Source organism: Haemaphysalis longicornis, unplaced genomic scaffold (genome assembly GCF_048455015.1).
Source record: "Haemaphysalis longicornis isolate Haplotype H1 unplaced genomic scaffold, Haemaphysalis longicornis Haplotype H1 scaffold_25, whole genome shotgun sequence".
In the NCBI taxonomy this organism is placed as follows: domain Eukaryota; kingdom Metazoa; phylum Arthropoda; class Arachnida; order Ixodida; family Ixodidae; genus Haemaphysalis; species Haemaphysalis longicornis.
The window spans coordinates 847456-869150 of NW_027526314.1; positions in this window are offsets into that span (position 1 = coordinate 847456).

Genomic DNA, 21695 nt, shown 5'->3' on the forward strand with positions numbered 1-21695 from the left:
ATATTCCGACGACGCTGGTAATTAATGGCACTTCGGTGAGCATCCTTTCCGAGCCTTCTTCGCGAAAAGTGTACCCGTGACGTGTTCGTTGTAGAACTGGTATCGTACCCGCCGCGGTGGCTCAGTGGCTAAGGCGTTGCGCTGCTGAGCACGAGGTCGCGGGTTCAATTCCCGGCCGCGGCGTCCGCTTTTCTGATGGTGGCGAAAAGCAAAAACACCCGTGTGTACGAGATTTCGGCGCACGTTAAAGATCCCCAGGTGGTCAAAATTAATCCGGAGCCCTCCACTACGGCGCGCCTCATCGCCTGCTTTGCGTCGGCGCGTTAAACCCTACAATCAATCAATCAAGAACTGGTATCGTCGCGGGCTTTGCCGTTGGTGTCTAGATATGCGAAAATTCCGGAAATTTTAACAGCCGATAAAAAAGAAAAACACGGCGTTTCGGGTATTCTTTAGGAAAAATAAAAAAAAAATTGTAAATAATAGAATTCTATTTTTTTGGTAACACTTCTTTCCAAGAGGCAAGAGGTGGGACTGACTGACTTTCTCTCTCTCTCTCTCTCTCTCTCTCTCTCTCTCTCTCTCTCTCTCTCTCACACACATCCCCTTCTACACACAGAAATGTATTGAAAGCCTTCACTGTCCAATTGGCCGCCACTACCACCGCTCTCAAGGACCACGAAAGTCAGGGTTACCCCCGTGAATGGCAGATGACTTGGGCTGCTGAGCACGAGGAAGTGGGTTCGATTTCCGGTCGCGGCGGCCGCTTTCCTGATGGAGGCGAAGAGCAAGAACGTCCGTGTGTACGAGATTTAGGCGCACGTTAAAGATCCCCAGGTGATGAAAATTAATCCAGAGCCCTATACTACGACGCGCCTCATCACCTGCGTTGCGTCAGTGAGTTAAGCCCTACAATCAACCAGATAGTAACGGATGATATCACAATCGTCCAGCTCCATTTCGCTCGGAGTCAAAACACAAGTACGCCATTAGGCGCATGACACACCGATGACAAATGAGTCTGCCAGCCCAATCAAGTACAGGAATTTGAGCGTAACAGGCCAACCCTAGCGCAAGCGATGTAGGACACTTTCAATTAGATTTTTGAGACCCTGTGGATGTTGATAACATTTGCGAGCTATGGCGCGTAGTAGTGCATATGCATTTCGACGGTCCGACCAGTATGATACTTGCAGTCTCTATCCCACCAAGAGTACAAGGAAGTTGGATTCTGTTGTTGGGGAGGGAGTTTGGGCTGTTTTTGTCAAGTCGATGGTATACCCACAGCGACTGCGTCGCAGGCAAAATTACTTGCCGCGACGCAGCGTGCTTTCGGGGAGCCACTGAGACCAAAATTAATGTTTTCCAGCATTGCTTGCGAGGAAATAACATTAAATTCCTGGATAAGCCAGCTGGGAGAGTTACAGAGCTTCTCTACAGGTTAGAAGATATACTTTGCGAGCTCAGGACCTCACGCAAAGTCGTTGTGAACAGCTTTGACATACCAAAGGGCGAACAGGGATGGCGTTTTGCGGTGAAGTTTCTCGCCAATAGCATGCATTGACAAACGGAACTCATGCGGCAATGGCTGAGTTTGAGATCACAAAACCATCCACGTAGTACGTGAGAGATGCCGCTGTAAAAACTGGATGCATGCTGAGGCCTGAAGTGTTTCAAAGCCGCCCTTACCATGGTTGACTTTATACTCCATAGCGAAAACAACGAAGATGGATTTTAGGCCTTGATGTCGGCTGAAAGTTGACTAGCAGCAACTGCCTTGTTCTGAAATGAAGATGTGAGGACCAAAACGTAGTTGCGGGATTGAATTGTCCTGTGCAGGAGAACGTGGGATGCCACATTATTTTGAAGCACAGAGTCTGAAAGGCCGAGCTTCACCGAGTTTTGACGCCTATGTACATTTAGGCAAGACAAGTCACGTACGCACGGAGCCCGGGCATTCGCCCTTTCGAGAGGCCTGTTATTTGGGAGGAATAAAGCTCGCAGTTCCCCTTGTAGCAAAATGTCAATGAACAGGACTTTTTAGACTCTAAAAAGTGAGGAAACGGAGCTGTACAAAGGCGTGCCAATAAGCCCCCGGAGATCCTGAATGAAGGACTGCAGTCATTTTCTATGTCGATGAGTGACAACAGATCAGCACATAGAGCGCTAAAAATTAATCCAAGAAAGGTGAATTCCCCGCATGCGGTATTTCGAAGTCGTTCGCGGCATCGGGTAACGGGACCAGACAAGCTTTATAAATGCAGGTAAAACCAGGAATCTGCATTTGCCAGGATGTACCACTACTGCTACAATGGCTCTGTAAAACTTGACACACGGGCTGAGGCAACGCCTTCCTGGAGGCCAAATGCGTATATCGTCATCAAAACGAGCAGTCTGGATAGGCCGTGTCGGATTATACACATTCACACTACTTATAACCCGCCCCGCAGCCTTCACACTCACCTAATATGCCTTGCGATCGCCGGCTGCGGACGGGTCCGCTGTTTGCGGTGCAGACAAAGGTAGGAGGCACCAGGGCAAAACATCACGGGCAGCATTTATTGCAGCGTGCAAAACATTGGGAGCGAAAAATTAAACAACACATGAGATCGAGATGGTTCGACTCACCGACGGACTACGGGAGCAGCAGGGTACCGCGCGTGCGCGCGCGATTGCAGTCTCCAATCTCGCCAGAAAGCGTCCGTTCATGTCGCAATCCCCAAGTCAAGAGGCTGTCCCCTCGACAAGCGACGTCCCGTGACACTTGGGCAGTTGTTGGCGCTAAATCGCTGTACCAGAACCGATTACCGGGCGATGGCGCTTCCCTCGCCGGGCCGAGCTAAAGTTCCTTCATCGGCTTTTAGCCGATCAAGTGGCTTTAGCCCGAGCGAACCCGTGGGGGATGGATCGAGGGAGTGAGTGAGTGAGTGATTTATTGATACAGAAAGTGGGAAAGAAGTAGACGGGATATTTTGAACTCCTTTGGAGTTCACCAGCATACAACCCAGTCCGGGGGAAGGGGAGAAGGGGAATGAAAGGCGATAGGGAAGACAAAATAGGGATAGAGAAAGAGGGAGAGAGAGAAAGAAAGAGATTAGGAGTGCGTAAGGCTGGCCGGCAGGCATTCGGCCAGGGATGCTCGCACTACGTGGCCCTGCGAGTGTTTCATGGAATGGCGTCCTCGGCCGTCCTGTATGCTCTGCCGCTGGTACACCTGCAGCCACTGCGGTGGAAGGAGCTGGAGATGGATCAGCGCCGGGCCATACGCCTCTGCCTGGGCTTACTGAGCACTTCCCCGGCTGTGGCGACATGCACAGAGGCTGGCACCCGGACCATCCAAATGCGGGCCCTGCAGACGGGGCTACACCACATCCACTCCATAGCACACTCGACGGGGCATCCCTCCTGCAGCGCTACCGCAGCCACCCCTACTCACAGATGGGCATGCTGCTGGCGTCCATCTACGAGAATCACATTGAGCTGCCGCAGCGTCCCCACTCGAGACACCACCACCTGGCACCGGGCGAGCTCTTCGCATCAGCACCACGCTCCCGGGGATTCGCAGCAAGCGGTCAACACCAACCCAGGCTATCCATCAGAAGGTTGCTGCCCTGCTGCAGGGCGAGACGGCCGGCCTCTTGCATCTCTACACAGACGGCTCCGTGCAACCGTCCATGGGCAGAGCTGGGGCCACCTGCACGGCAATGGAGCTTGGCACCAGTCCTGTGTGCTGCCTGCCCTTCCCCGCCTCCTCCCACCATGCAGAGCTGGCCGGACTGCACCTTGCTGCAGACCTGCTCCTGGAGAAGGCCAGCCAGATTCAGGGGGCCGTCATCTTCACCGACTACCGGCCCGCTCTCTTGCGACTGCGTGCGGCGGACCAGCCATTGAGCTCCAGCTGCTACGTGGAGCGGTCGCTGGCGGCGAAACTTCACCTGGTGGAGTCCCGCGGTTGTGACCTGCGGCTGCACTGGTTGCCATCTCATGTCGGAATCATTGGCAGTGAGGTGGCTGACGCCCTGGCCAGAGGTGCTGCTTGCCAGGATGGGGCCCCTAGCTACCGTCACGCAAGCCTTGCGGGAAAACTAGCCAAACTGGGTTCGCGTGAAAGTAGCGATCCTCACAGCCGAGACAACACATTTTGCGAGGCCCAGGATGAAAGTGGTGAAAAGGGTTGATGTTAGGACTCCTCCTTCAGCAACTCCTCGTCTGACTGGATGCAGGCTGGTGGCACCACCTTGCCAACGATATATAGATCTAACCTATCTCGCAATTCGCCACAGCGCCATGCATACATTCGTCGGCGCAGCCACATACGAATTCAATTTCTCGGCAAACGGCTTTATGGGAACGATGCCCGTTCAGCCTTTAGGGAAAGATATGCCCTGAACCTTCTCCTTAAAAACGACTTCCACAATAGCGATGGCGTTGTCGATGCGATTTCTCTCACTGAACGTGGATAATTGCGAGGGGTAGGGGGCTCTACCATCTAGGTCCCACAGTCTCCGTGTTCTCCATAACTTAGCCAATAGAGCCAATAGAGCAACTGACCTGTAGTGGTAAATGACTGCTGTTGCTTTTCCTGGATTCAGTGCTGGTACCACGTGAGCAATTTTCCATCCAGCCTCAACTCGCGCTGTACTCCAAGATTTGTGGTAGATGAAAGCAGTTGAACCGTGCCTTGTCGCGCAGGTGCGCGATTGCCCTGCAGGTAACGATGTCTGCACCTGACGAAGAGTATTTCTATGGAGCCAACATAGAACTTCGCTTTATTAAAAAGGATGTAGTTCCAATTGCCGTGATGCAAATTTTAAGAGAGAGAGAGAGAGAGAGAGAGAGAGAGAGAGAGAGAGAGAGAGAGAGAGAGAGAGAGAGAGAGAGAGAGAAAAAGACTTTATTGAATTGTCTTGCGGGGGGAGGTGGGCGGGAGCCACTCAGGGCCTGCCCCCTCCTTGACGTTTCCTAAGTCGTCCCCGAGACAGCGCCTTGCGGGCGTCTACGAGGTCGACGCACGGAGGGTCGTGGGGTGTGATCCCTCAGACCTCCCGTCGGCGCCTCCCTACGCTTCTGCCCTGCAAGAGCAGCCTCGAGCCGCTGGACTGCCCGGAGTTGAACATAGTGGTCGGACGAGTCCATAGGACTTGTGATATCGTCCGGCCAACGCGTTGAACGCGAACTTCCCACAACTTAGATGGGACGACCCACCAGCCACATCATCGGCAAGTCCTGACGACATCACAGAAACTTGTTTGTGCCGTTGGCACTAGCAGAGCAAAGCCCCCGCCAAGTACCATTACTGTGCGATTGCAGTCGGGCCTCGAATTCCGTTTCTTTGTATCACCTCAATGTAAACCTGCGGTTAATGCACTGCTAACTCTCTTTTTTGCGTTATCCCTCTTGTCACTGCCGACGTCATATTGCGCGGAAGGTGAATGTTTTTCAGTATAGTATAAACCTTTAGGATGGTTTGTGGTTCATTGTCGGCGCCGAAGGAGCCCTTCGCTGCGGGTACTCGGCGGTGGCGCGTTCAAGAACGAGCAAAGAGGACGACGACGGCAGGATGCGATGACCAATAATAATAAAACTGTATTTACAATCATATACAAGCGCTATTTACAAAAAGGGGTGGCAGAGCATGGCTGTCTTGGCGACCGACCCACAGAGTTGCGCCCTAGACGGCAAGGTTTGACGTGCACTAAGCACGGGGGCTCGCCGGTTTTCGATATCTTCAAAAATAACACCCAAGACTCCCGCTGGTCACCGTGTGCGGCAATATAACCCCTCGTTCCCATTGTATGCCGCGCAGCAGACCTGATTGGTCAGGCCGACCTCTCAAATTAACCAGTTGTGGAGCCAAACGCAGCTACACCCCCCTCCTTCAATTACCGACGTTCCCCTCCTCTCCTAGACAGGGTGGACGCCGGAGGACGCGTACTCGTGGGAGAGACAAGTTTCTCATGGTCCGGGGTGCTTCAGGCGCCACAGCGCTTACAAAAGTCGCCGCGCGCAGCCCGGGAACATCGGCGTTCTGTTGCCACAAGTGGGCGCATCGTCCTAACACGTCATTGATGGGAGCCGCGCTCCGCAACATACCATTACGGCCGCAGCCACGAAGAGAAGCGGGGTGGCAATGTTTGACTCCCAAGCGCAGCCTAGGCGCGTCTTTTATCTCCCTTCCGGAAGTCGGTATGGCCCAAGGCGTCAGCGGCCCTACAAATATGTTATTTTCTCGTTTAAAAGTGTGTTTTGGCGCAGGAATTGAGTCCTTTACTGAAGCTAGTGCTTCTAAATTTAGGAACAGGGCACCGAAGACAGAAGCGAGCCGACAGCCCAAGCGAGCCGACATGACCAGCACACTCGATCATTATGCTGAAGTGAGCCGACAGCACTGTCCTGACCAGCCCACTCATTATGCTGCAGCGAAACGAAACAATTTTGGGCAACGAGCGTACACCACGATTCGTCCCGCTTTGGCAGCGACATTCAATAAGCGACTTCCTCATCCTGGTGACACCCCAATCTATGGTGACACCCGGCTTGAGGTGTCACCCGGCTTGAGGGGTCACCAAAGTCGCCCGTCAGTAGATTCGGCGATAGTGTGAGGCCGGCAGAGACTGCCTACGTACCTGCTGCAATATCATGCCCGCATTCGGGTGCATTCGGTGATTATAACGAAGCTTTCGTTGTTGAACTTTACCGTAGCCGCAAGGAGCTCATATATACGGATGCATTAGCTCGTTACGCACCACACAACAAAGGACGCTCAGTAGGTAAACGACACCCGGCTTTGATTCGTCCCGGTCAGCAAGGAGTAAAACGAGTCGCCGGATTAACAAATGTCGAAAAGCATAGAGATAGCCCGTGGGACCGGAGATAGCAATCACAAACAACTTATGCCTGTTTATGGCTGCCTGGGGTTATACAAATGAGAAAGCAGATTACAGGCGCCCACTGCATTACGTAGCCTTTTTAAATGCAGAGCATTTCAGTAACTCACGATGTCACCCGCGTTGACGTCCGTAGTCGTAGTCCGCACCCCTCCCCCTACACTATATAAAAAAAATACTATCCGGCGCCTGGTTTCGATCCCGCGACCTTGCGGGAGGAACGCAATGTACATGGGGCTCTACCCACTGCGCCACAAAGCCGACTTAGAATGGGGGGCTACGAACGCGCCTTATATCCTTGACTCATTCAAACTACGTCAAGAAGCTGCTGATACAACGCATTCACTACCACCAACTCCCCAAACACTAAACGTTAACGCAATACACCCACCCCCTATGCGACGCATTTACTCGAGTCCCCCTCGCGGGGAGATGGGCGCAATTTTTTTGCGAATGGTTCTCCGATTTGTTGTGGAAGCACTTACCTTGGGGGCTGAGAGCCTTTTTTTACATACAGGGAACTATAAAGTCAAAGAACTGGTTAACGAGAGAGAACATGCAATGGGAAGACAATGGCAATCTGAATGGCGTCTTGGCCACGGTAGATAGTCGGCATTAAATTTTCAAAGTGTTTCTAGCAGCGTTTTAACTATAGTGGTGCTACGAATTGATATTTGAATGCGGCGAAGCAGCACCTCAACAACGACGGACTGTTTTTGAGCGCTTCTCGAATAGTTCGAATCCCCAGCTTTCTCGCAGAGTAATGTAGTAAGGCTTGGGTATGAGAGCACTTTGTGGTCCTCCTCCACTGGGAACACAGATACGCCAGGCTGCAATCGGACCCGGCACCGCACTGTTTAAAGATTAGGTGCATTTAACTTGGTGGTATCAACGCTTGCGGCATGTTCATTAATTGAATTGATATTCACTTCAACCAAGCAATCCCTTTACAAGTTTTTGCTCCTCAGTGGCTTAGAAATTGTGCAACTGAGTTATAGGGCGGTAGTTATATACTTCCGGCTGTTGTCTGAAGCTTTGGCGATTCGCCATGCAGTTAATCGCGATCCGCATGACGCGTTTCGGCGCGTAATTGCGGCGCGCGCGTTCTTGGACGCAGGCGTCAGCGATTGCGCTGCGGCGGCTGCTTTTATCTGGGCTAGAAAACGATGCGCCGCGTCGCGATGGCGCCCACGGCTGATCCAATGAGCGCAGGGGAAAATATTCACGTGGTTGCAACCCTTTTTCTTCCGGTGGGCGCGCTTTTCGCCCCCTTTTTTGTGTGCGTGGCGTGTCCTGGGAAGTTCTAGTGGTACTAAATATTGAAAACTCGTGAGCTCCAAACCTGGTGTCGACTGTGCGTAATCAACGTTTCATTGGCTGCAACATGGATCAGTTCGCCTTAAATGAGGCGCTGATCACCGAGGTAGAGCTGCACTGTTGCCTTTGGGATGCTCGCTCTGTAGACTGCAAAAACGGAAACAAAAGAGACCGCGTCTGAAAATTCATTGCGGCGACCCTCCTGCCTTGAGACGCGCCCTTTGTACACTACATTTCAGCGCAATATTGAACTGGCCCAGAAACAAGGACAAGCAGGGATTCCAGGCATTAAACTCGAGCATACACATATTCACGCAGGCTTTGCGCGTCTTTGTGTCCCCTTACGTGTGATTAGCGCGCAAATTCAGTAATGGGTCGACTCCAACTTGGTCGATGCCTGTGACTGTTTTGTTAACTTTCATGCTGCTTCATGTTGGTTGCATATATGTAAAAACAAAATTACTGTTAGCATGGTGTCATGTGTAAACGCAACAAAAATTGATGCATATTTTGGTGCTTATTTAGGAATGCGAAGCACCTTATCCCTCTGCCTCAGAAGCTTTAGCTTACGCTCAATGTGCACGCTTTGCACCAGCTTTAGAAGAACGCAACCTGGTGTTTCTCGCACGCCGATCGCACGCTGTGCAAACCATGCATTTGAGTTCCAACAACCTCAGCGGCCACTTTTGCTCAATTTAGCAGCGGAATGGGCTGCCTGTCGCTCGTTTTGTTTCCCACCAGTGTTGGTATTTTGTCTCCGTCAATCCATTTCCATCCTCTTTTGTCGCCTGCTCGAGCGCGCACTCACGGCACACTCAATTTTAAGCTGGTACGCCGGGCGACGGATGCGTCAGGCTACGAGGAGCTGCCACCTTCCGAGCAAGGCCGGCAGTGGCGCGAAGGCAGTGCCATCACTGCGAGCTCGGCTTGACGTCACCTCTCTCAACACTACCCATGTGATTCTCTTTTCTTTTGTCGCTGTTTGTCCTTAGATCGACAGCTTCAATTTTTGGCCGAATTGGCCATCGAATGTTCACGAAATTTTTAAAAAATTAAGCCAGGGAACACAATGCAAGCTGCCAAGCTTGAGTGTAATCAACCGAGTGCCATTGAATTGACCACTGAAATATTTCACAGAAGCCCGGGTGCGCGCTGCAACAATGACATGAAAGCTAGAACGTTAGCGGGTGTACCTGGGCTGCTACAAATATCGCTGTGGTCAATTTAGTTGACTTGGCACCCGCCATTGTTGCAGCACGTACCCTCACCTCGCTGAGTTTTTTTTTCTATTTTGCAGTGTCCCAAATCCAGAAACGGTGGAAATCAATTCGGGATGCATTTATAAAAAAACTGAGGGTCACCCCAAGTCCTCCGGGCGAGTCCAGTCCCAACAAAGGGGCTCCAGTCCGGTGGCCCCACTACAAGCAGATGTTGTTCTTGGCGCACCCGCTAGAATACCTGCAGCATGTGACCTTCATTTTATCCCATTGATTTTGCACTAATTCTGACTGTAGGGCAAAGAAAAATGCGATATTAGTTTTCTTCTTGGTGTAAACAAACCTCTAACCTCCTGTGCAGAGGGCAGCACAGCCAGCAACATGTATTTGTGGTAGCTGGAGCAATTTAGCGTACACAAGAGCGAGACACAATAAATTTGCTCGCCAAATTTTAATACAGAAGAAATAATGCCTGGCACATTTTGACGTCCTCATATATCGGTAGCTTTCAACCTGCACTTTATAGTGGCTCATACACTGACACCTGTTTCAATAGATCGTATTATAATGATTGCACCCAGCGTTTTTTAGTAAAAACAAGCTGGAGTGTATTTTGATATTTGTTAAAAAAACAAGATACCATTGGTTATTGGTTTGCTGTGTGAAATGACACACCACTGTGCAAAAAAAAACAGAAGGAAAAAGAAATAAATCCGGTTATTCCCACCTCTGCATTGTGAGCCTCCCAACTAGTTTATTTTCAGTGCACCTGCCAGAATATTTTTACGTGTTGCTCTCACAGCAGTAAATTTTCATCATAGAAAAAATACCACATTAGCGCATGAAATGCTTAAACCAGCGGTTCTCAACCACGAGTTTGCCGAGGACCCCTTTTTGGCTTGAAAAAGTTATGGGGGATGCACGATGAACTGCGTTGACCTTGTCACAATGTGAACAATTTACACACAGCTAAAGTAGCCCATATACTTATCCAATGAACTTTTTCGCGAGACGTTTATGCTGATGAGTGCCACAATGTCAAACAATTTGCTCTTGCAGCTAAATGTTACCCAACCCTCATATGCTGTTTTTTTGTGATTGGCTTTTCCTCTTAGCTGGTGTGTTGTGCAAAAAGCCAACGTTAAAATATGTGCTCTGTGGAGAAATAAAACGTACAAGTCATGCAGCAAAGCCACCTTTTTGCATAGAGGAAGGGGTGTCGAATTCGGGAAGGGCTTCGCGGACCCCTGAGATGCCCTCGCAGAACTCCTGGGGTCCGCAGACCCCCATTTTGAGAACGACTGGCTTAGGCAAACACAATGCATTCACCAAAAAGTTGTTATTTGTACAAAACTTGCCCAGGACCAACGGGAACCCTCGTGACCTGTCGACTGAACACGGCTCGCAGGAGACAGGTCATCTCCCGGGTGCAAGCAGAATCTGGAACAGCATGTATGAAGACTACGCCTTTGACGACAGTTCCGTGGCTGCGCCGATGCTAGACAGCTTACCCCAAGCCGCCAACGAAAACCTTTGCGCGAGCTCAGGAAGAAGGGTCAGCAGTAGCGTGGCAGGCAAGCGGAAAAGGCAAGCGGAAAAGAAGCCGTGACAAGCCCTCACAAAAAGGAACTAATGCGCCAAACCAAATGGCCACGCAGAAACTTACTGCAGAACATTTTGGCATGCTAATCGCTCATAAGCACCGCCATTGTCCGGCACACATGCGGTCCATCATGGAAATTGAAATTTTGCAGGTGGCCAAGGAATACATTGACCCTCAATGTACAACTTAAAACGTGTGTGGCCAATAAACGTATAAGTGGAGCCGTTTACCACCATTAAAATTTATCAACTACATCCCAATTTATCCAGAGCCGAGGGGACTACCTTTCGCCGGCTTCAAACAAATTCTTATCCTCACGCCACTCTCCTTCATCCCATGTACCCCACCCTCCACTGCGCTACCTGTAATTTATGTCCCCTACCTGGCACCCTGTACCGCATGGTATGGGAGTGTCAAAAAACCCAATCCCTTGCCCCCAATCCTCACCCAACGTACGAGCAGTGGGCGGCCAAGCTGGCCAGCACCGACCTCTCAGTCCAGCGTAGCCTGGTGGAGAGGGCCAGGGCAGCCAGCGCGGACCAGGGCTTCCCGGATCAGAGGAGGCCCCCCACCTGCCGGGCGCCCAGCCATCAGCGCCTGAAGCTCGGCTAAATAAAGTTTATTCACTCACTCACTCATTCACTCACGCACTCTCATTTCAAATGTAAAGGCACATGTTCGTATAGCAAAGTTAAATGCTGAAATACTCAGTGGGAAAAAGAGAGACATTATCGGAGTTTTTTACATAGAGGGCTCCTTTGAAAGTATTCATGACCATGATCGCTTAAAACATGCAATGATATAATTTGGTGGATTCGTCCTGCACCTGCTGCATGGCATTCTTTAAATAGAATGTCTGGCTTTCTCACCTGCTTGTCAAAGTATTTAAGAACAATCAGAAATGGATTGCAGAAAACGTTTCTCCCATTGTTGCATTTGGCGCGACAAGGACATTCCAATGCATAAAACGTTCAGCTGCCACTTTGAAATTGCAATGTGTGCTGCATTGCTGCAAGCCTATAACAGTGAAAGGCCAGCAGCATGACACAATGTAAATGTGAACAAATACTATGACGGTATTTGGTGGCTTCATATCCTTACTTGCATTAAGGAATGGTAAACGCACCGTCGTATATTCTCGCGGCCCTCGCGCAGCACCGAACTTCCCTGCGGAGAGACACTGCCCACCAAGGGTTCGAGAGCGAGCCACGGCTCTCGCCGTGCGTGTGCGTAGGTCACTCCAAAGGGAAGCGATCACTTTCATAGTGCAGGGGTTTATTACGTGGACAGCCACGATACAAACACTACACTTCACTACGCACCGAGCCCTGGGGCATACACCCGTCAGCGTGTGCCCAGCTCGCCCTCGGGCGGCAGTTCGCGTTCGCCGGTGTACGCGCCGGCGCGCGACGCTGGCTGAGGAAGGATTAGGGTGCTCAGCTGTGGCCGTTATAAATTTAAGCTCTGTGCTCGACCGGGCGGCATCGGCGTTCGTCAGCTGACCTTAGATGGCGCGAGCCGTCCCTGCGCGGTCGCGGGCAACCCCGCCATTAGAATGGGGAATGCCCGGGGACTCACCGGACATCCTTGATAAACGCACTAACGCAGTCAAGGCATGCGCAAATCAGCACGGTGGGTGCCATGACTCATGCTCGTGGGAAACAATGGCCAATGCAAGAACGGCGAGACGTGGGTGAAAGGCATTTACGTACCCGTGCGATGCGCGCCCCGAAGGCGGTCTCTCCGGTGGTTTCCCGGCGCCCATCCCCAGTCGCTCCGTAGGGAGAGGAGGGAGGCGCCCGAGGATCACCCTCGCCCGACTAAGAAGGAGGGCGTCACTAGCGCATCCTCACAACGAGTGGAGGGGTTTGGTCCCCAGAAAATGCAAACCCACTACACGTTTCCATAAAACCAACATGCTTGCGTTTTGTTTATCTGAATAGTAGTACTTGTATTTCAAAGCTCTGGTTTAGAGGCAAGGATTCTTCATGTACAGCTTTTAGTTAAGCTTGGGCCTGCAAGCCACTAGAATTCGACTCGGCTTCAGTTTTGATACCATGGTTTCCAGTGGTATGGCTCTGGGTTGTTCAACATTTCTCACTTCCAAGGGGTCTTTCCTTCCTTTGTGAAGTACTCGGAACACTGGTTGTCCGCCCACTGCTCAGTGACCGCTGTTTCCGGCATCGGTAGCCTCCAGGTGAAATGTAGATGTGACTCCAAAAATGTCGGTACGCCCCGTGCCTTCGATGCCTTCGATGCCGAAAGCATAATCGTGAGCGGCAAAACGCCAGGACAGTACTCAGATTGCCCACGAGGCTCTTCACACAAAGAATTGGACGAAATGCAGGCACCTTCAAGGACTCCTGCGCTTTACAGTGATGCTGCTTAAGCTGGCGTTCGGCCGGCGAACGTGCGCAGGAAAATCTTGCGGAAAGATGACGTCACCACGCGCCCCGGCACAGCTCGACCTTTAATTTTAATCCTTGCGCGCACGAGAAAGCTCACACTAGCCATCGAGCAAGCTCATGACGTCATCTGCGCTTCGACCCAATTGCGACGACTTCAGGGCTCCCGTAACATGTCGAAGCGACCCCAGTGCTGTTGGCACGCGCTTTTCTACCTTGTGAACACGTCCACGGCCGGACTCGACTCTCTTCCCTCGCTCCCCTTACGGCCTTCGCATTGAGGCGTCCTGCTGCCTGCCGCCGCAAGTTGGGGGTGGCGCTGCTAGCCCACTGTTGCTAACTGTTGCTCTTCCGCCGCCAAGCGCGTTCACAGGCGCAGTGTGTGTGCCGCAGCGCCGGTTGCAGCAACATGTGTGACAATTTGTGACGTGGAATGTGCATGGTTGCACATCCTAAAGTATGGCGGTGGAGTCCTCATCGCCTTGAAGAAACCTTTCCGTGCGGTCAGACGGTCCGATCTTGAGCTCTACAGCGAATGCCTATGGATCGAGGTGAAAGTTAAAGGTGCGAAAAATGTTCTTATTGGCGTGTACTATTTACATCCCGATCTTGAAAATTCTTCGTTTGCTTCAGCCCTCCAGGGTTTAACAGAGGTACTTAAACCTGAAAGCTATAACATTCTTCTGTTTGGCGATTTTAATTGCCCGGGCTCTTGGTGGGACCCCGCACAAAATACCAGCGGAGAGTCCAAAGCAGCTCATTTGTTTAACTTCTTTTCTTTCAATAACATCCAGCCTGCCGTCTTGCACCCAAACCCTGCTGGAAATGTACTAGACACTGTTTTCACAAACCTTAACTCTGTTGTTGTCGATCAGTTCCCCAAACCTATTGTGGCCGTTGACGCGTGGCACCCTCCTTGACTGTACGACAACAGCGTTTCAACTCCCAGACACGACTTTGCTCGCGGAGATTACACATCTCTCTACCATTCGCTCGACAACGCAGACTGGACCTCTGTATACAACGCGCCCAGTGTGGACGTGGCCGTCCAGGAGCTAACCCAAACTGTTCATTACTTCATGGACCAACACATCCCAAATCGGCGAATTCGCTCCTCTAAATTTCCATTCTGGTTTAGCCATGAGCTGCGAGGCGCGCTTCGAAGAAAACGTCAATTTCACCGCTTTTTTAAGGCCCACAATGACCCGTCTGCTCTCGTTAGCTTCAGAGAATGGCGCTCCTCAGTGAAAAAGCTCCTTGCCCGGGATAAAAAGATGTTTACGGACTACTCTGAAACATCTCTTACCCACTCCCCTCGGGAGTTTTGGCGGTACGTCAAATTCCGCACACGTCATGCACGCGAAAGCATAACCCTTCAGAATGGTGACAAGATTGTGTCTGACCCTGAAGGCGTGTGTGAACTTTTCGCACGCCATTTTTCTTCGACATACTCGACCTCTCACGACAGCGGCAGCGAACTGGATTTCGATTCTCACGGTCCTGTATTGCCAATCCCCAACGTAACCGAAAACGATGTTGTGTCCGCCATTCGCAAACTCCCATCGAAAAAGTCGGCAGGTTGTGACAGCATCCCTTGCTTCATCGTGAGGGGTTGTTGCGCTGTTTTTGCCCCTTTTCTCTGTCACATCATACGTATGTCACTGGTTGAGCAACATTTTCCAACTGACTGGAAAATTGGTTCCATCTTCCCTTCGCACAAATCCGGAAGGGCCACAATCCCAGCGAACTATAGGCCAATCTCTCTTCTGTCTTCATTTTCCAAAGTCTTCAAAAAGGTCTTGCATCGATACCTTTTATCAGCTATGCATCCACTAATTCATTCCAACCAACACGGCTTCATGCCCGGAAGGTCGGTAGTTTCAAATCTTGCCTGTTTTCTAAACGACATCGGCCCTCCAGTACTGTCTCGCCAACAGGTAGATACAGTATATTTTGACTGTAGCAAGGCATTCGACATTGTTAATCACGATCTACTACTTCGCAAATTGTCCGCATACGGTCTTTCCCTTGAGTTCTGCCAGTGGTTCGGCAGCTACTTAAAAGGCAGGTCCAATTGTGTTAGTTACGAAGGCGCTACTTCCCGGCCCTTCCCAATGACTTCAGGGGTACCTCAAGGCTCGACACTGGGCCCTCTCCTTTTTAACATTTTTGTTAATGACATACACCCCGCTATTAAGCACTGTACGCTCTCCCAGTATGCCGATGATATGAAGCTCTATCGCACTATTTCTTCACCTTACGATCGTGTACTGCTGCAAAATGACATCAACGCAGTTTCTGCATGGTGTGACTGCAACTATTTAAAACTTAACCTCTCGAAAACCATCGTAATATCATACACTCGCAAGTCTTCCCCGCTCACTTTTACGTACTTGCTGCTCGGTGAACCTGTAAAACGCGCTACCGTAGTGCGCGATTTGGGCGTAATGATGGATGCGAAACTGCTTTTTAACGCGCATGTGAACTATCTGACCAACTCCTGTCTCCGTACGCTTGGCGTAATTTCGCGCGCGACCAGGGGTTTCACCGACCGATCATGCTTTGTTTCACTTTATCGTGCTCTCATTTTGCCCAAGCTCGACTTTGCTAGTGCAATTTGGAATTGTTTAAGCCCTTCGTCCTCCCTTCGACTAGAAAGGATTCAGAAGCGCTTTACTAGAACCGTATTTTCTCGCCACTCACCTATGAGCCGATATGAGCACGGTGGGCTTCTGAAGATCGTGAATTTAGATGAGCTGTCAGCGAGGCGCTCCAGGCGCGACCTGGTTTTTCTGTTTAATTGTATTCCCTCGAAGTTCGACTGCCCTTGCCTCGTAAGCTCTGTCTATCTGCGAGTGCCAAGCAGACCACTACGGCCGCATGGATGCTTTGATGTAGACAGATCAATGAATTTGGCACCAGCCAGCCGGTGCCAGCTCACCTATAACAGTCTGTTTCTATCTCCTATAGACGTTTTTTGCAGCGATTTGGTACTGTTTAAGCGCTCTCTGAAATGTATGATATTTTGAATACTCATGCTGTGGAGAGGTCGCTCCTGCACTTCTCTCCCTGCTCTCGTGTTTCCTCACATACAGCGCTACGTTGCTCATGTTCGTACGTGCTCTCCTGTGCATACTCCAGACACGTCCTCCGAGCCTTTACCGTTCAAAAATGTTTGTGTCTCCTTCGATAACACTACACTTTTGTATATATCTATCTGCACTTCCATATTTACCAATTTTTTATTTATACGCTGCCCATATTTGTACTGTTTGTATTCCTTGTACCCATGCATCTATGTATGTTGCCTGTTCGTATTCTTTGTACCTATGTGTGCGTTGCATCACCCGAGAAGGCCCTGTGCTGTTGGTGAGCACCTCAAATAGATAAATAAATAATCATCCGATAAATATGCACTGTTGTACAGTAAGCTGACAGCATCTAACCTAGTAACGTTGGCCAGCACTCAAAGCGGCGAAAATTAATGGTGGCGCCAAGAAAAGATGTCCTGAAGATCGACCGAATTGTGGAGGAATGGCTTCGTGTTCTGCAGGTTCAATTCAATGACCTAAAATCGCTACATTCACACAGCGAACGCCTTATGGTAGTGCTGTTGCCTTTAAACAAGCTAGCATTATTTCGTCAGCTGAAGCCTCATCGTTGAACTGCTATCCACTCAACAATCGGATTTACGATTTGTCAAGGAGTATTGCGAAGCTGTATATAAATATCCAGTCCTCACCAATTTTTCCGAGAAATCAACCGGAAAAACTCGCACAGCGGGGTAGGAACACAGCTCAAAAGGGATATATTTTTTATATATACACTGCAACTCAGTGCACATTGCCTGAAATACGAATGCACACCTCTCTTTTATGACACTGTAGGGATAGCAAAGCAAAAAAACCAACTTGCAATAGAAAGCATTGGGACGTATATGGCTCGCCTCGGTCACACTTGCATATGCCGTCATTGGGTTTATTGGCCAATTAAATTGCGTATCTTGCCCCTAAATAATTCCAAACGGCCGCACCCTGCTTTCTGTGCCTTGTTTCTTTTTCTCTTTTTGTGTGTGTGGTAGCGGGTGTCACACAGTTGTCGGTCGTTGCCTAGTTGTTATCTGTACTTAAGAAGACGAGCTGTGTCAAAACAAATTGCCATTTTGTCTCCTGATGGATGGTTATACACGCTGCGGAATCTAATTTTTCGCTGATGAGCGTAATTTTTGTGTAATGTAAGAGCGTTTTTACGAATAAATGCTGACTGATTGATTATGGGGTTAAATGCACCGACGCTACACAGACGATAGGGAGTTGTTGCTTCTTGTAGCGAGTTGTAGCGACCGCAGTCTGCTGGTAGCGGGGCCGGTCGCCGTCGCTTCGTCGAGCCAGGACTAGGGGAGTGCTTAGAGCAAACTCAACGGGTTTATTAACATTTTTACAGTGAGTTGTCGAGATGAAGACAGAAGACCGCTCTTGGCGGGCCGCAGCACGCCCTTTTTGATGACCCCCGATCCCTAGTTCCCTAGGTTAGGGATCCCCATACAAAACAATGCGGACCAATGGTGATGTGTACGTTCCTCGCTGTGAAGCACCGCCCTCGGGTAGGGACACGCCTTTCAGGTATGTCGGCAGATGCACAGCACACGCACACACACACACACACCCTTGCCACTCGTCAGGACCCGCGTGGGCGCCGCGTATTCTTTTGGTGTCTGCCGCGCGCTGCGTTCCCAGGGAGCCCAACAGCACAGATTAACAAGGTTCGTGGAATCACTCCGGGAAGGGTTAATGGCTTGACCATCGCCAGTGCCTTCTTCGCTGTGCTGCCGCCGCCACGGGGTCCCATTGTCCGGTCGTCGCCGTCTGGGCTTTCACGCGCACACGCGTTCAGTTGCTCAGGCCGGGGGCAGACCGGCGGCTCCTTAATCCCTTTTGGGGCGACAACACTCAACACCGCTCAAAAGCCGCTGTCAGTCAGTGGCCGCCGCCGCGGTGTCGGCCTCCTTTCGTTTCCGTCATCAAGCGGTGGGGAGGTCGACCGGCGGGTGACTGACCCGCGCTAACATGGCGCCAGTGAGTCATAACAGTATCCTAAACGTCCGCCTAAACCTCAAACACACAGGCGTTTTCGCTTTTCGCCTCCATCAGGAAAGCAGCTAGCCGCCACGGCGGGGCATTGAACCCGCATCCCTGAGCTACGAATAAATGCTAGTTGGAAGTAGCGCTTGTGCCTGTCGGTTTTTTTCATCCTTAGTGTAATTTTTCGGCGCTTTACACGTCTACATTACGCAGTTCTTGTGTGTGTGTGGGGGGGGGGGGGGGTTGCTTTTTTATGCAGGTGTAGTCCTGCGGGATATACTTCTTTCCCAAAATTGCATAAAGCTGGGCATAAAATAAAACTATGTCACAGTGCGCCTCAAGTCAGGAATGTTGCAAGCGAATATAGTATATACGCGAACAACGTTTGCTCTGATCTTCTTGCGTAAACAACTGCCTTGCGTATATATCGTTTATATACCGCAACAAAAAAATATCTGGGCCACTTCAGTTACACCAACTGCCCTGTTTCATGCGAAAATGCCACCGCGAAAGCTTACTGGTTATGTTGTCGACGCCAAAGCTGCCTTGCTTTTGCCTTTCGCGGAGACGCGGTGACGCGAAGCTTGCGGTGAAGTGGTGCTGCCCTTGCGGCCAGCTCCCCAACTACGCGTCAGAAAAAATCCCATGCGCCGAGCCGGTATTCCTAGAGTTTCTCTAGAGTGTACTAGAAGAGTTCTAGTACACTCTAGTTCCTCTATATAGCTCCCGCAGGGAGCTATATAGAGGAACTCTAGTCTGCTTGTTTACGTTGCGCGCGGCGCAAGACGCGTGCTGCACACGACAAAACAACCAATATGTGTATTCGTTTGACAGTAAGCAATGACATAGTTAGCTCTGCTTGCGCATTTCCTCTAGAAACGCAATAATCAGCGGCCGTTGAGGGTTAATTCGCTGGTTTAATTCCACGAGACATCTTCGCCGTGGTCACCGCTTCAGTGTGAAACGTGTTATAAACATTGCTTCCACACATTGCACTTTTCTTATTGTTGAGTGCAGCCGTCTGCCGTTCCGGGAACGTCGAAGGGTGCTTTTAAATGCAGAGCATTTCAGTAACTCACGATGTCACCCGCGTTGACGTCCGTAGTCCGCACCGCACCCCTCCCTACTATATAAAAAAACAAACAAATACTACCGGCCCTCCCCTTCCCCTCAACACGAACTCCAACGCATCCCCCTGTCCATTCGTCAACGCCTGAAGGTTAGCCCGGTACCCAAACACATGCACTCATCTTTCAATCGAGGACGTCGCGAAGCCAGAGTGAAGATGCTTGATAAACGGTACGGCGCCGACTCTCAAACCCGATATACGGATATTGCTACAACTCCCGACCGCACGCGCACCACCCTAGTTACTGTGGACTCGAACGGACATCTGGCCACAGCCGTCACCTATCGAAATCTGCCGGTCACCTCAGCCGAAGCGCTTGCCATCGCCCATGCAACTACCACACACCAGCATCACCCATACTTGACCATCATTACGGACTCCCAACAAGCCTGTCGGCTGTATCAAGCTGGCCTTGCACCACCCCAGGCCCTCCCTGTGCTCCAACACCTTCCCGAGGACATTGAAATTTCCATCGTCTGGACCCCAGGCCATGCTGGCCTTGCCGGGAATGAGGCGGCTCATGCCGCAGCCCGCGATCTCCTTACCCGGGCACTCCCAACCGCAAGGACCGACACCGCCGGGCGCCTCATCTCTGACCATGAAATCCTAACTCCGCTGGACTCTACCTACAGCTCCCTCCTCGCGCACTACACACACATCAGAAGAACATACCCTCCTCCACACCACAGTCTCTCCAACCACCAAGCTCACATATATCGGCGTCTACAAACAGAAACCTTCTACAACCACACTATCCTCTCCCACATATCTCCGTCCATTTTCCCCCACAACTGCCCACAATGTGACATCCCTCTCACAACCTACCACCTTGTGTATTCATGTCCCCACAACCCCCACCCCATTCACTTCCCCTCCCTTGAGCAGTGGGAGTCTGCGCTGACCAGCTCGGCGCCGGAGCATCAAATCGCCCTGGTGCAACGAGCCCTGGATTCGGCGCAGGCTCGCGGCCTCCTGGACGTAGGAGGCTGACCACGTCCCTTTCCAGCTCCCTTGGCTGCTCAATAAAAAATGTTTTTTACCACCACCACTATCCGGCGCCAGGTTTCGACCCCTTGACCCTGCGGGCGCAACGCTATGTACATGGTGCTCTAACCACTGCGCCACAAAGCCGACACAGAATGGGAGGCTACGGACGCTTTATATCCTTGACTCATTCAAATTACTGCTGACGAGCGCTCTCTCGTCAGCAGTTGCCACAAGTGCAACAACATTAACGTAACTCAAACTACTTAACGTCGTGCGCCCCCGGAAATGCTCTGCATTTGATCGTGCCCCTCGCGAGGGGGATGTTTCAATGCGTCTTCCTACTGGCCAGTACACTCGTCGCCATCTGTCGGATGTTGTGCGAACCCTTTGCGGCTGATGGCGCGCGATTTGAAACGACATTTGCATATGATCAAACTGAAAGGCTCTTCAAGAAATAAGACGCATCGATCACTTAGGAAGAGTAGAATACCACACCCCAGAGTTTCATACTAAAAATCGCCCGCCATCAGCCGCAAAGGGTTCGCACAACATCCGAGAGATGGCGATGAATGTACTGGCCAGTAGGAAGACGCAGTGAAACATCCCCCTCGCGAGGGGCACGATCAAATGCAGAGCATTTCCGGGGGCGCACGACGTTAAGAAGTTTGCGTTACGTTAATGTTGTTGCACTTTGTACCATCGTCTACGCCTGAACTGTGCCTACACAAATAGCTACCTATTTCGCCTTGGAGCGACGCCAAATCCGCACTGCGACAATTGTGGTTGCGTCGAAACAATTGAACACATTTTATTAGAATGTGCGGCCTACATGGAACCGAGATCCCACTTCCTCGAAAGCATGGAACGTCTAGAACAGGGACCAATTACTCTCAGAAATATTTTAGGACCATGGATTCATCCGTCAAAGCAGCGCCAAGCTCTACGAAGTTTATTCTCTTATTTGGATGAAATTGGCCTAATATCAAAATTGTAAATTATGTGGAGAACAAAAGTCCGCTACCGCGCCAAGTACACGACAGTATTTTTTTATCTTTTCTTTCCTGCTCAG